This window comes from Neoarius graeffei, chromosome 20 (assembly GCF_027579695.1).
Source record: "Neoarius graeffei isolate fNeoGra1 chromosome 20, fNeoGra1.pri, whole genome shotgun sequence".
NCBI lineage: Eukaryota > Metazoa > Chordata > Actinopteri > Siluriformes > Ariidae > Neoarius > Neoarius graeffei.
The window spans coordinates 10,317,488-10,329,166 of NC_083588.1; the positions used below are offsets into that span (position 1 = coordinate 10,317,488).

At 42.2% G+C, this 11,679-nt stretch overlaps 1 protein-coding gene across 1 annotated transcript in view; it reads left to right on the plus strand.

Moving 5' to 3' along the window:
* The window catches only part of slc16a2 (solute carrier family 16 member 2), a 133,151-nt gene that overhangs the window by 109,417 nt on the left and 12,055 nt on the right, over positions 1 to 11,679 (plus strand). The gene's annotated exons all lie outside the window — the stretch shown is intronic.

An 11,679-nucleotide genomic window follows, 5' to 3' on the forward strand; every position in this document is an offset into this window, starting at 1 on the left:
CTGAAACCTTTGAATCTTGCCCCCAAAATGCACTGTTGCTTTGGCATTGTGTAAGCACTGTAAGTCAAAATGCGTAGACTTTTTTTATTATTATTATTATTATTATTTTTGGTGCCTGAGGTCCTGGGGAAGTGGAATCCTAAGAGATGTTTTGATGTTTGAATGTTGAAATGGGAAAAAAATAAACTTGTTGCAATGCTACACGTGTCGTCAACTTGATTCAAGATAGTCTCTGGTCTCATATCTGGAGTATTTTACTAATTACAGGTCACAAAAGGAGAATCTTTTAAGCTAGCAATGCTTAGTTGTAGAATTTAACAATCCTAATATTAGTATATTTATCTTAAATTCAGTTTTTACTGCTTAAGGCCAATTTATGCTGACAACGCAGTCCTTGCAGATGGCGTCGCAGATGGCATCTGCGTAGCCCCCCCCCCTTCGCAGACGCTCTGCGCGCACCTCCCAAAAATTGTGACCACCGCAGAAGCCTCGCAGACAGCGTCGCAGACAAGAGGGCTCTGACTGGTCCACTCTACATCCGCTGTACACGCACTTCCGCTTCCCTACTTTCCCGGTTTGGTTTGTTTTCACGACCGCCATTTTTAAAAACACGAGCGAAGATGGAGCAGCACGAAGAGCGGTTGATCGAGGAAGTGAGGAAGTACGTACATCTATACGACTCCAGTTCTAGTCATTATAAGGATAAACACTCCACTAACCACACCCACCAACTACTCCTAACGATTTCGCGACTTCGCGCCCCCTTGCGTTGTGGCGGTGAATAATATCGCGCACGCCTATTACTCCCCGCTCAACGATAAATTACAACTGTCTGCGAAAAGCTATCTGCGAAAGCCTTGTCGCAAGAGCATGCAGAGGCCCTTAGACTTTGTCATGAATTGAAGTGAAATACCCTTAAAATGAAATAAATAAAAATGACTTGAATGGCTAAATGTAAGAAGTACGATCTTGTTATAAGAACTATTTTGATTATTTTGAGTTAATCAGATCTCGCATAATAAGTTCCCCAATCTTATTTTGGAATTATTTCATCTAAAAACAGGTTAGATTTTTCATCTTACTTTAAGAAATCTTACCAAGTCAAATTTGACTAGTTCCATTGGCAGATTTTTTCCACCTGATTCAAGCAAATATGCTTTGTTTTAATCTTTTATTTCTTATTTTTGAAAGGCCATTTTTTTGCAGTGTAATAATACGTTCCCAAGTCATTAAAAAAATCAATTATTGCAATTCTTTGGCGACTTTTGATACATTATTGTCAAAATGTTGCCTTATTCTTTGCCATTACGAGCACAGTTTTATATATAGCTCAAGAAGTGACTCAATTTCAGTATTGAAATAGGTCTTTGGAAAAATGGTGTCTTTGAAAACGTGGGGTAGAAATGAAAGAGACGTTGACCTCCATGTATGGAAACCATTCCATCCCATCATCATGCCCATGTGTTAGTCAGAACATGACTGCTCTGTACCATAGACCTCAGAATCCCTCACACCTCTTGGAAAACAGATGACAAAGCTGAAGATCATGGGAAAATGACACACATTACATCGCTACGAGCCATCTTGTATGTGTCAGAAATACCTGAAGCAATACAATTACTTGATATAAATTTGTGGTGGAAGATCGCCGAGGCTTGCTTACTGCTAAAAATAATCCTGAGTCATTTTTAATGAGAAGTGGAGATATGCTGGGTCATGTTCTTAGAGTAGCTGTGCTGTTCCAGGAAGGCAGAGACAATTTAGTGAAGTCCCCACAGTTGTGGTCTTGAAATAAGAACCCGAGTCCTCTATGTCCGAGAAAAAAACATGGTAAATTCTGAGACATTAACAGCATTTTTTTGAGCAGATGCGCTTATCCAGAGCAACATACAACATACTCAAAGCAGCCTGGGGTTAGGTGCCTTGCTCCAGAGCACTTCAGCCATTCCTGCTAGTCCAGGGAATCAAACCAGCCACCTTTTGACCCCAAAGCTGCTTCCATTAGGCCATGGTTTCCCTGAGAGGTGATGAGACCGACACCTTCAAAAAGTGGTCTTGAGACTTGGCCCAGTCTCAAGTATGACAACATGACTGAGGAAACATGATATTACTGCTTCTTCTTGTCATCTGTGGACTTTTCCAGCCCTCTTTATTTTCTTTTTCTTTTTTTTTTAGTTCAAACAAGGCATGAATATCAGCGAGTACTCTGAATCACTTTGCAAAAATCAGTAGGATGGTTTATAAATATTAGCACACCAAGTTAAATCCACCACCTATGACTGATGCACCATGGTGAAGTCTGTTTTTCCTGCTTTTGGACAAGTTGTTTTTGTTTTGGATTAGATAGCTGGTGATGAATGGGGACTCCAATCTCTTCTCACAGAGGTTTATTCAGTTCGCCAAACAGACCCCTACCAGAACACTTCCTGTCACGCAGGAGCTGATAATACTGTTCAGTTCTATCACTGTCAGAGTGAATATACGATCTTATTTTTTAAGGTCCTTGTTTTCACACAGTGCAGTCTATCACAGACACACATACACACGTTTGGCATAATATCCTTCTGAGGACCTTTGATTGTTGCACAAAGAATATCACGTTGACGAACCCATATGGTTGCACACCTTAAGATCTGGTTGCAGGAAGAATCGGGGGGAAAAAATAACGCCTGAAACGCTTCATCACTTGGTGTCTTCAGTCCCGAAACATCTATTAAGTGTTGTGAGAAGGAATGGCAACGTTATCAAGTGGTAAATGCCTTCCCGTCCTAACTTTTTCTGATTTGGGCTTGTGAGGACCAAATGTTTCCATAAGCACAGCATTGTAATGAAAATTACTCGAGTTTGCTGTTTAAACCCATTTTCTTTTCTGGTTGTACTTGTAGGACCTAGTAAGAGAGAGACTTTTTTATGGTGCCTGTTTGCATATTGAAGGCTTCTAGGCCTTTCATGACTCTTTGATGGCAACACACCTTGGCTTGCGACTGTCCATGTGAACAGCATCCTGTTTGCATCACTCAGGAACAAGGTTTTGTTAATAATTATAGCAATGTAGTCCATTGAGAAAGAATGGAACAGTGTGGTCTTTCGATTTAGCATTTTATTTGAACATTTTGATGTAATCATTCTCATTCTTCTGATTGGTTTGGACAGAGTGTAGGCTGCTTGTATGTGTGAAGTCATAATTTCACCTTATTCTATTAGACTGGTACCAAAATTCAAAAAAGTGCTTATTTAAGGAGTTAAAGGCATTTTTGAGACAAAGTCGGCAAACAGTCTTATTTTGTCAATTTGGGTGTGCCGAATTCAAATCTGCAATATGCCGAGCTCTATCTGACCTCTGTTGACCTCTAGAGGTCATTGAACTTTGGGCCTGTAAACGTCTCAGCTGAACCCAGTTTCTCCGCTTTCTAAGGAATGAAATGTACTAAAATGATTAATGAAGTTAGCAAATGGCCTTGTTTGTTAAATGTTTGGGTGCTGAATTCATTTTTCATTTGTAAAACGACATACAGTGGTGCTTGAAAGTTTGTGAACCCTTTAGAATTTTCTATATTTCTGTATAAATATGACCCAAAACATCATCAGATTTTCACACAAGTCCTAAAAGTAGATAAAGAGAACCCATTTAAACAAATGAGACAAAAATATTATACTTGGTCATTTATTTATTGAGGAAAATGATCCAATATTACATATCTGTGAGTGGCAAAAGTATGTGAACCTCTAGGATTAGCAGTTAATTTTAAGGTGAAATTAGAGTCTGGTGTTTTCAATCAATGGGATGACAATCAGGTGTGAGTGGGCACCCTGTTTTATTTAAAGAACAGGGATCTATCAAAGTCTGATCTTCACAACACATGTTTGTGGAAGTGTATCATGGCATGAACAAAGGAGATTTCTGAGGACCTCAGAAAAAGCGTTGTTGATGCTCATCAGGCTGGAAAAGGTTACAAAACCATCTCTAAAGAGTTTGGACTCCACCAATCCACAGTCAGACAGATTGTGTACAAATGGAGGAGATTAAAGACCACTGTTACCCTCCCCAGGAGTGGTCAACCAACAAAGATCACTCCAAGAGCAAGGTGTGTAATAGTAGGCGAGGTCACAAAGGACCCCAGGGTAACTTCTAAGCAACTGAAGGCCTCTCTCACATTGGCTAATGTTAATGTTCATGAGTCCATCATCAGGAGAACACTGAACAACAATGGTGTGCATGGCAGGGTTGCAAGGAGAAAGCCACTGCTCTCCAAAAGAACATTGCTGGTCATCTGCAGTTTGCTAAAGATCATGTGGACAAGCCAGAAGGCTATTAGAAAAATGTTTTGTGGATGGATGAGATCAAAATAGAAATTTTTGGTTTAAATGAGAAGCATTATATTTGGAGAAAGGAAAACACTGCATTCCAGCATAAGAACCTTATCCCATCTGTGAAACATGGTGGTGGTAGTATCATGGTTTGGGCCTGTTTTGCTGCATCTGGGCCAGGACGGCTTGCCATCATTGATGCAACAATGAATTCTGAACTATACCAGCGAATTCTAAAGGAAAATGTCAGGACATCTGTCCATGAACTGAATCTCAAGAGAAGGTGAGTCATGCAGCAAGACAACGACCCTAAGCACACAAGTCATTCTACCAAAGAATGGTTAAAGAAGAATAAAGTTAATGTTTTGGAATGGCCAAGTCAAAGTCCTGACCTTAATCCAATTGAAATGTTGTGGAAGGACCTGAAGCGAGCAGTTCATGTGAGGAAACCCACCAACATCCCAGAGTTGAAGCTGTTCTGTACGGAGGAATGGGCTAAAATTCCTCCAAGCCGGCGTGCAGGACTGATCAACAGTTACCGGGAACGTTGAGTTGCAGTTATTGCTGCACAAGAGGGTCACACCAGACACTGAAAGCAAAGGTTCACATACTTTTGCCACTCACAGATATGTAATATTGGATCATTTTCCTCAATAAATAAATGACCAAGTATAATATTTTTGTCTCATTTGTTTAACTGGGTTCTCTTTATCTACTTTTAGGACTTGTGTGAAAATCTGATGATGTTTTAGGTCATATTTATGCAGAAATATAGAAAATTCTAAAGGGTTCACAAACTTTCAAGCACCACTGTATGACCTCTGATAACCTCATGGTTATTAAACTTGGCCTATAGGCCTATGCATTTAACGGCATTTTTAAACTGACTTTACTCCCCCAAAAAGAATATGAACAGACAAAAAACAAATAGAAAGGAACAAATACAACATTAAATGCCAGTCCATGTACATGTGACTTACTTTTCACAATGAGAATGCCTCGGCGATCACCTTACATAACATTGCATTACATTTAGCGGTTATTGTTTATACAAAGCTACTGAAAAAAGGACAGATTCAGCAGCATACAAAATGTGGGGACATACAGGGTATACAGGTTAATCAGGGTTAGTATATATGAGAGTTTTTTTCTTTGTTTTTTTGTAAAGGCTTTACCCCGTTTAAAACAAAACAAAAAACAAACAACAAAGAAAAAAACTCTCATGTATGCTAACCCTGATTAACCTGTATACCCTGTATGCCCCCACATTTTGTATGCTGCTGAATCTGTCCTTTTTTCAGTAGCTTTGTATAAACAATAACCGCTAAATGTAATGCAATGTTATGTAAGGTGATCGCCTCGGCATTCTCATTGTGAAAAGTAAGTCACAGGTACATGGACTGGCATTTAATGTTGTATTTGTTCCTTTCTATTTGTTTTTTGTCTGTTCATATTCTTTTTGGGGGAGTAAAGTCAGTTTAAAAATGCCGTTAAATGCATAGGCCTATTGAGGTATTTCACCTGACGTCACAGGGTCACGTGACGCCCCGGTGTCCGCCATTTTGAACGTCAAGCTAGTTAATGTCAACAACAGTAGCTGGTATGTTACTGTAGCAATGTTTACGTTCAGTCATTTGGATGACTGTTAAAACCTTTCAGTCTCAAGTTTTTCCTTTACTGGATTTACTAGTTTACTGAGCTAGCGCGCTCGGGCAGGCTGGGAACTAGCGCGCTCGGGCAGGCTGGGAGCTAGCGCGTGCCGGCTGGCTAGCGCGCGCCGGCAGGCTAGCGCGTGCTAGCTCCCAGCTTGCCCGAGCGCGCTAGCTCAGTAAACTAGTAAATCCAGTAAAGGAAAAACTTGAGACTGAAAGGTTTTAACAGTCATCCAAATGACTGAACGTAAACATTGCTACAGTAACATACCAGCTACTGTTGTTGACATTAGCTAGTGCTAACAGCTAGCTGCTAGTGCACTGCTACAACTACACCGACCCTAATAATACAGTTCTTAGTCATTGCCTGGTAACAGCAAATTTATAATGGGCCATATCTCAACAGACTAAGAAGTTATTTCAATGACATTTAATAACATTTTGTTTATCCTGAGGACCGAAAGTAAATGAAAATGTGAACAAACCTTAGCTGTAATAAGATGGCGACCACCGGCTCCAGGGACGACCCGCTGATGTAGGCATGTTACCCAGCCTGACACAAATAGGCATCCAAACTCTTATACGCTTTCAGATCAATACCTGTGTATGGCGATGGGTTTTTAACGACATAGGTATACAGATCATGTGGGCCGAAGTCAGGTAAAGACGAGGGCTTCGTGTACTTCCGTACGTCAGTGAACAATCCTGGTGGAAGCAGGTAAATGTCGTTCTCTAAGCCTGCTAACCTTAATTTTTGCAAATACCTCTCCCTCTGCTCGCCCTGTAAATGCCCTACGTCGCTGGATAGTGAAGGTGTTTTCTGCATCTCGCTCCTTTTTCTTTTATGTTTTTCGTTTGTCGCCTTCCTCCCATTCAAACTGATTTGAGCCGTGCCGTCCAAAATGGCAGCATCACATGACTTGGTCACGTGGGTGAAATACCTCAATAGGCCAAGTTTAATGACCTTGAGGTTATCAGAGGTCATATGTCGTTTTACAATTGAAAAATGAATTCAGCACCCAAACATTTAACAAACAAGGCCATTTGCTAACTTCATTAATCATTTTAGTACATTTCATTCCTTAGAAAGCTGAGAAACTGGGTTCAGCTGAGACGTTTACAGGCCCAAAGTTCAATGACCTCTAGAGGTCAACAGAGGTCAGATAGAGCTCGGCATATTGCAGATTTGAATTCGGCACACCCAAATTGACAAAATAAGACTGTTTGCCGACTTTGTCTCAAAAATGCCTTTGGGTGTCACAATTCTGGATTTTGGTACCAGTCTATATGATGAACCATTGAATTCAACGAATTGGTGGACTCGCGACATAAAAGCCCTTGCTTACTCCAACAGTACTGAGTGTGTTGAAATCATACTCGGTATGAGCATCAGAGATTTACTTTGATTTCCTTCAAGTTTTTAGTTGAGCTATCACATTCAAGCGAAGGTTTCCATTGTATAATGGATGAGACTTGAGCATACGTAGACTGTTTTCAGTGGTAGAAATCCACAGACCATTCAAATGAAACCAGCCACAGCCATTTTTCAGATATCCACTTGGTACCATCCACGGCAATGTCAAGGCAATCTTTTGGCTGTCCGTTTGGGGCTTTCCTCAGCTGTAGTGAGTGATTCTCAGGTAAAGCCCTGCATAATCTCGCTCTGATCGACCTGAAGCTGCTTTTACACAGGAACCACATTGTTCCTGGAACAAGCTGCCCCGGTGCAATTGCCCGTCGAAACACACAATTTGTTCCAGAACAATTTGAGACTGGTGGGTGCAACTTGTTCCCACTTACTGTCTAAACACAATCGGTGGCAAGTAGGAGGGTTTACGCATGTGCGTTCGCATTCATCTGGGTCATTTATCATCCGGACAAGACCACTTCATGGTCAATTCAATGGACAGTTCTTCTCCAGTGCTTTTCCTTGTCAGACGTCTCTGTCTTTAAACAGTGGAGTCAAGCGATTCCCAAGCCAGTTGCACTGACAACTGGACTAAAGAAGAAGTTCTTACCCTCATCCAGATGTGGGGAGCTGCAGATACTCAGTTGAATTTGGAGAAATTGGGCCAAAACGAGTTGATTTACCGCTGAATCACTGAACGTTTAAACAGAAACGAGTAGTGAGAGGACAATAAAGCAAGTTAAAAACAAGCTTCTGATCACTGATTTGCGCGTGCGCATTTTTGTGTTTACCTGTTTAACCTCCGGTTTGCCACCAATAAAGAGTGAGCGTGTAAACACAGAGGAACGTGGACGCAACTTGTTCCGGGCACAACTTGTTTTGGGTGCAACTTGTTCCCGCTGCCCCTGTAAAAGCAGCTTGAGGGAACTACTGACCCCCTACACTCCTTCTCGCTCATTTAGGTCTTCTAGCAAGAATTTACTTGCTGTCCCGTGCACCAGACTTTCCACCATGGGGGGCAGGTTCTTCAGTGCCATTGCCCCCAAACTCTGGAATTCTCTTCCTCAAGCTCTCTGTGACTGCTCTTCTTTCTCTCCTTCCAACTCACAGTTGAAGACATCCCTTCCATGAACATTTCTCTTCTTCTCTTACAGCTGACATTTCTCTTCTTCTCTTACATCTTACAGCTTCTCTTACATTGTTTGGTGTGACAAGTGGGTCCATTTCAGTATTACAAACTTTTCGGGACAGTGAATTATTTGGATGTCCCCCAAGGAGTTCGTTATAGTAGGGTTGCAGTAGTAGGAGTTTCGTATGGTGTCACACCTCTAGACGAGCATCTCTAAAGGCCAATTTATGCTGACAACCCAGTCCTCGCAGACGGCGCCGCAGATAGCGTCTGCGTAGCCCCCCTACCTTCGCAGACGCTCTGCGCGCACCTCCCAAAAATTGTGACCACCGCAGAAGCCTCGCAGACAGCGTCGCAGACAAGAGGGCTCTGATTGGTCCACTCTACATCCGCTGTACACGCACTTCCGCTTCCCTACTTTCCCGGTTCGTTTTGTTTTCACTACCGCCATTTTTAAAAACACGAGCGAAGATGGAGCAGCACGAAGAGCGGTTGATCGAGGAAGTGAGGAGGTACGTACATCTATACGACTCCAGTTCTAGTCATTATAAGTAACCGGAGGATAAACGCTCCACTAACCACACCCACCAACTACTCCTAGCGATTTCACGACTTCACGCCCCCTTGCGTTGTAGCGGTGAATAACATCGTGCACGTCTATTACTCCCCGCTCAACGATAAATTACAACTGTCTGCGAAAAGCAGTCTGCGAAAGCCTTGTCGCAAGAGCATGCAGAGGCCTTAAGCCAGTTGTTAAAGGTGTCGCCTCCTTCATGTATAGTGGTGTCACCTCCTGGCACTGCTGTTAGGTCGGGGGGCTTGCATGTCTCAATAACCCTGAGAGCTATGCCGGTGGGAGACTAATCTCCCAGTCGGGCCACCCAAACCGGATTGGTCAAAGGGTAGAGGCCAGACTAAAAATGATCCAAACCGGGTGACCAGACTTGGACAACTGTTCTACTCCTGGTCCCACACCTTCTGAGCATCATGAAAAGACCCAAAAAGAAGAGACGTACTGGCTTGGTCGTCACCCAGGGGTTGCAGTGTATGCTGTTTTCATTCCTGACTTCAAACATAGTTTAAAAAACATCATCAATTTGCGGCTCAAATTAGACAGAGTAAATGAAATCTATGTTCAAAAAGTCTGTCAAAAACACGTTCCTTTCTTGACGAGCTGCCTTCAGCTAAACAATTTACATAAACGCGTGCGACTGGCCGTGACAGAGGATGTGCTCCAGAGACCGTGGTCGCTTCTGTTCTCGCATTTTTCTCAGACAGTACTTTATTAGGGAATGCACAAACAGTTTTGAGTTTCATCTTTAAATACTTTATTTCATGATAAATCACATCAAATTAAGTCGTTTGAATCCTTTCACAGTGCAAACACTCAAATCTATATTTCGAATAAAACCTCAGTTGTGTTAATATTGTCTTTATAACTGTATGTACAGGCTAAGGTATGTGTCCTAACATGTCGTAAGACTGAAAATAAATGTCGAGTGATATTTGAACCTCCTGTAGGCAGTCACGTGAGCAGATTAAACGCTTTTGAAAGATGTTACATGAGCAGCATATTTTGGCAGAGAACAAGCAGGTTTGATCTATTGTGTAGTTCATAAATAATAAAAAAAAGGAACAAAAGGCAGAATTAACACATTTGTATGGAAGAAAAATACATGTCCATACATTTCCTTGTATTGTATACCGTACACTGATTTGCCTTTTCATCAGGTCCACCTACCGTACATTGGTCACTGACTGGACAACGGATTACCCCTTTCTAGACTGTTTGGTCATGGAAAACAACCACCAAAAGGCCAGAGAGGACCAGAGATTACTCGGTGGACCGTTCTCATCAGAGCACTGATAACGCCAGGGTAACAAAAATGTGTGGGTTGCTGGTTCGAGCGTTATCAGGTGGCACAGCAATGCTGTGGTTATAAACTGACAAAGATAAAGGGTTACAGTCACTGTACATGGAAAAATGATAAAGTGTGGTCTCTAACTGAACACCTACAAGCTGAACTAACACAGGAGTGTGTGGTACGTGTAAAAACATTTGGCAGTAGGTGCTGCTGGAGCTTCTATGCTCATAACAGCAGCAAACAGACTGTACATATCCAGTGTGACCTATGTGACGAAAGCGACAAGTGGACACGATAAACGGGCAACTCGGTGTATATGCAGGAAATTTTTTGGAAAATACAGTTCTGCGCAAAAGTCTTAGGCGCCCTACTGGTTTGTTTGTTTGTTTTTTCATACAAACTTTGTTATAGATTTCTATTTTATGACTTTGACATTATCGAGTCAAAACATTACAAAAACATTTTCGAATTCCAAACATTCTTTTTTTTCCCCCAGCACGAAATTAAATGTTACAGGAAAAAAAAAAAAATCGCTGTATCCATCTGAGCAGCATATTACATCAGAGACCAGTTTTCAGATTAAAAAAGAAAACATAATGAAAGCTGGCGGCACGGTGGTGTAGTGGTTAGCGCTGTCGCCTCACAGCAAGAAGATCCTGGGTTCGAGCCCCGGGGCTGGCGAGGGCCTTTCTGTGTGGAGTTTGCATGTTCTCCCCGTGTCCGCGTGGGTTTGCTCCGGTTTCCCCCACAGTCCAAAGACATGCAGGTTAGGTTAACTGGTGACTCTAAATTGACCGTAGGTGTGAATGAGAGTGTGAATGGTTGTCTGTGTCTATGTGTCAGCCCTGTGATGACCTGGCGACTTGTCCAGGGTGTACCCCGCCTTTCGCCCATAGTCAGCTGGGATAGGCTCCAGCTCGCCTGCGACCCTGTAGAAGGATAAAGCGGCTAGAGATAATGAGATGAGATAATGAAAGCTACTGGCAAAATTTTGGTGCAAAATTAAGAAGCAAGTGTGACAAAGTGTCCAGAAGAACTGTGGCTGGTTCTGCAAGATGCTCCATAAAACCTACAGCTCATTTCCTCGCCCGTGACAGAGTAAGCAGGGCGAGGTATTGGAATCAGTGCAGTTTGTTTGTGTGTCTGTCTGTTAACAATCTAGCGTCTAGAAGGTTGCACCGATTGACTTCAAATTTTTCAAGCTAGGTGGGCAATGGTCCATAGACTACCTGACAAAATTTCGAGGGTAATCGTCTCAAGGTGAAGGTCAGGGTCACCGGAAAGGTCAACCTTCCGGTCAAAATAACATATTTTCCA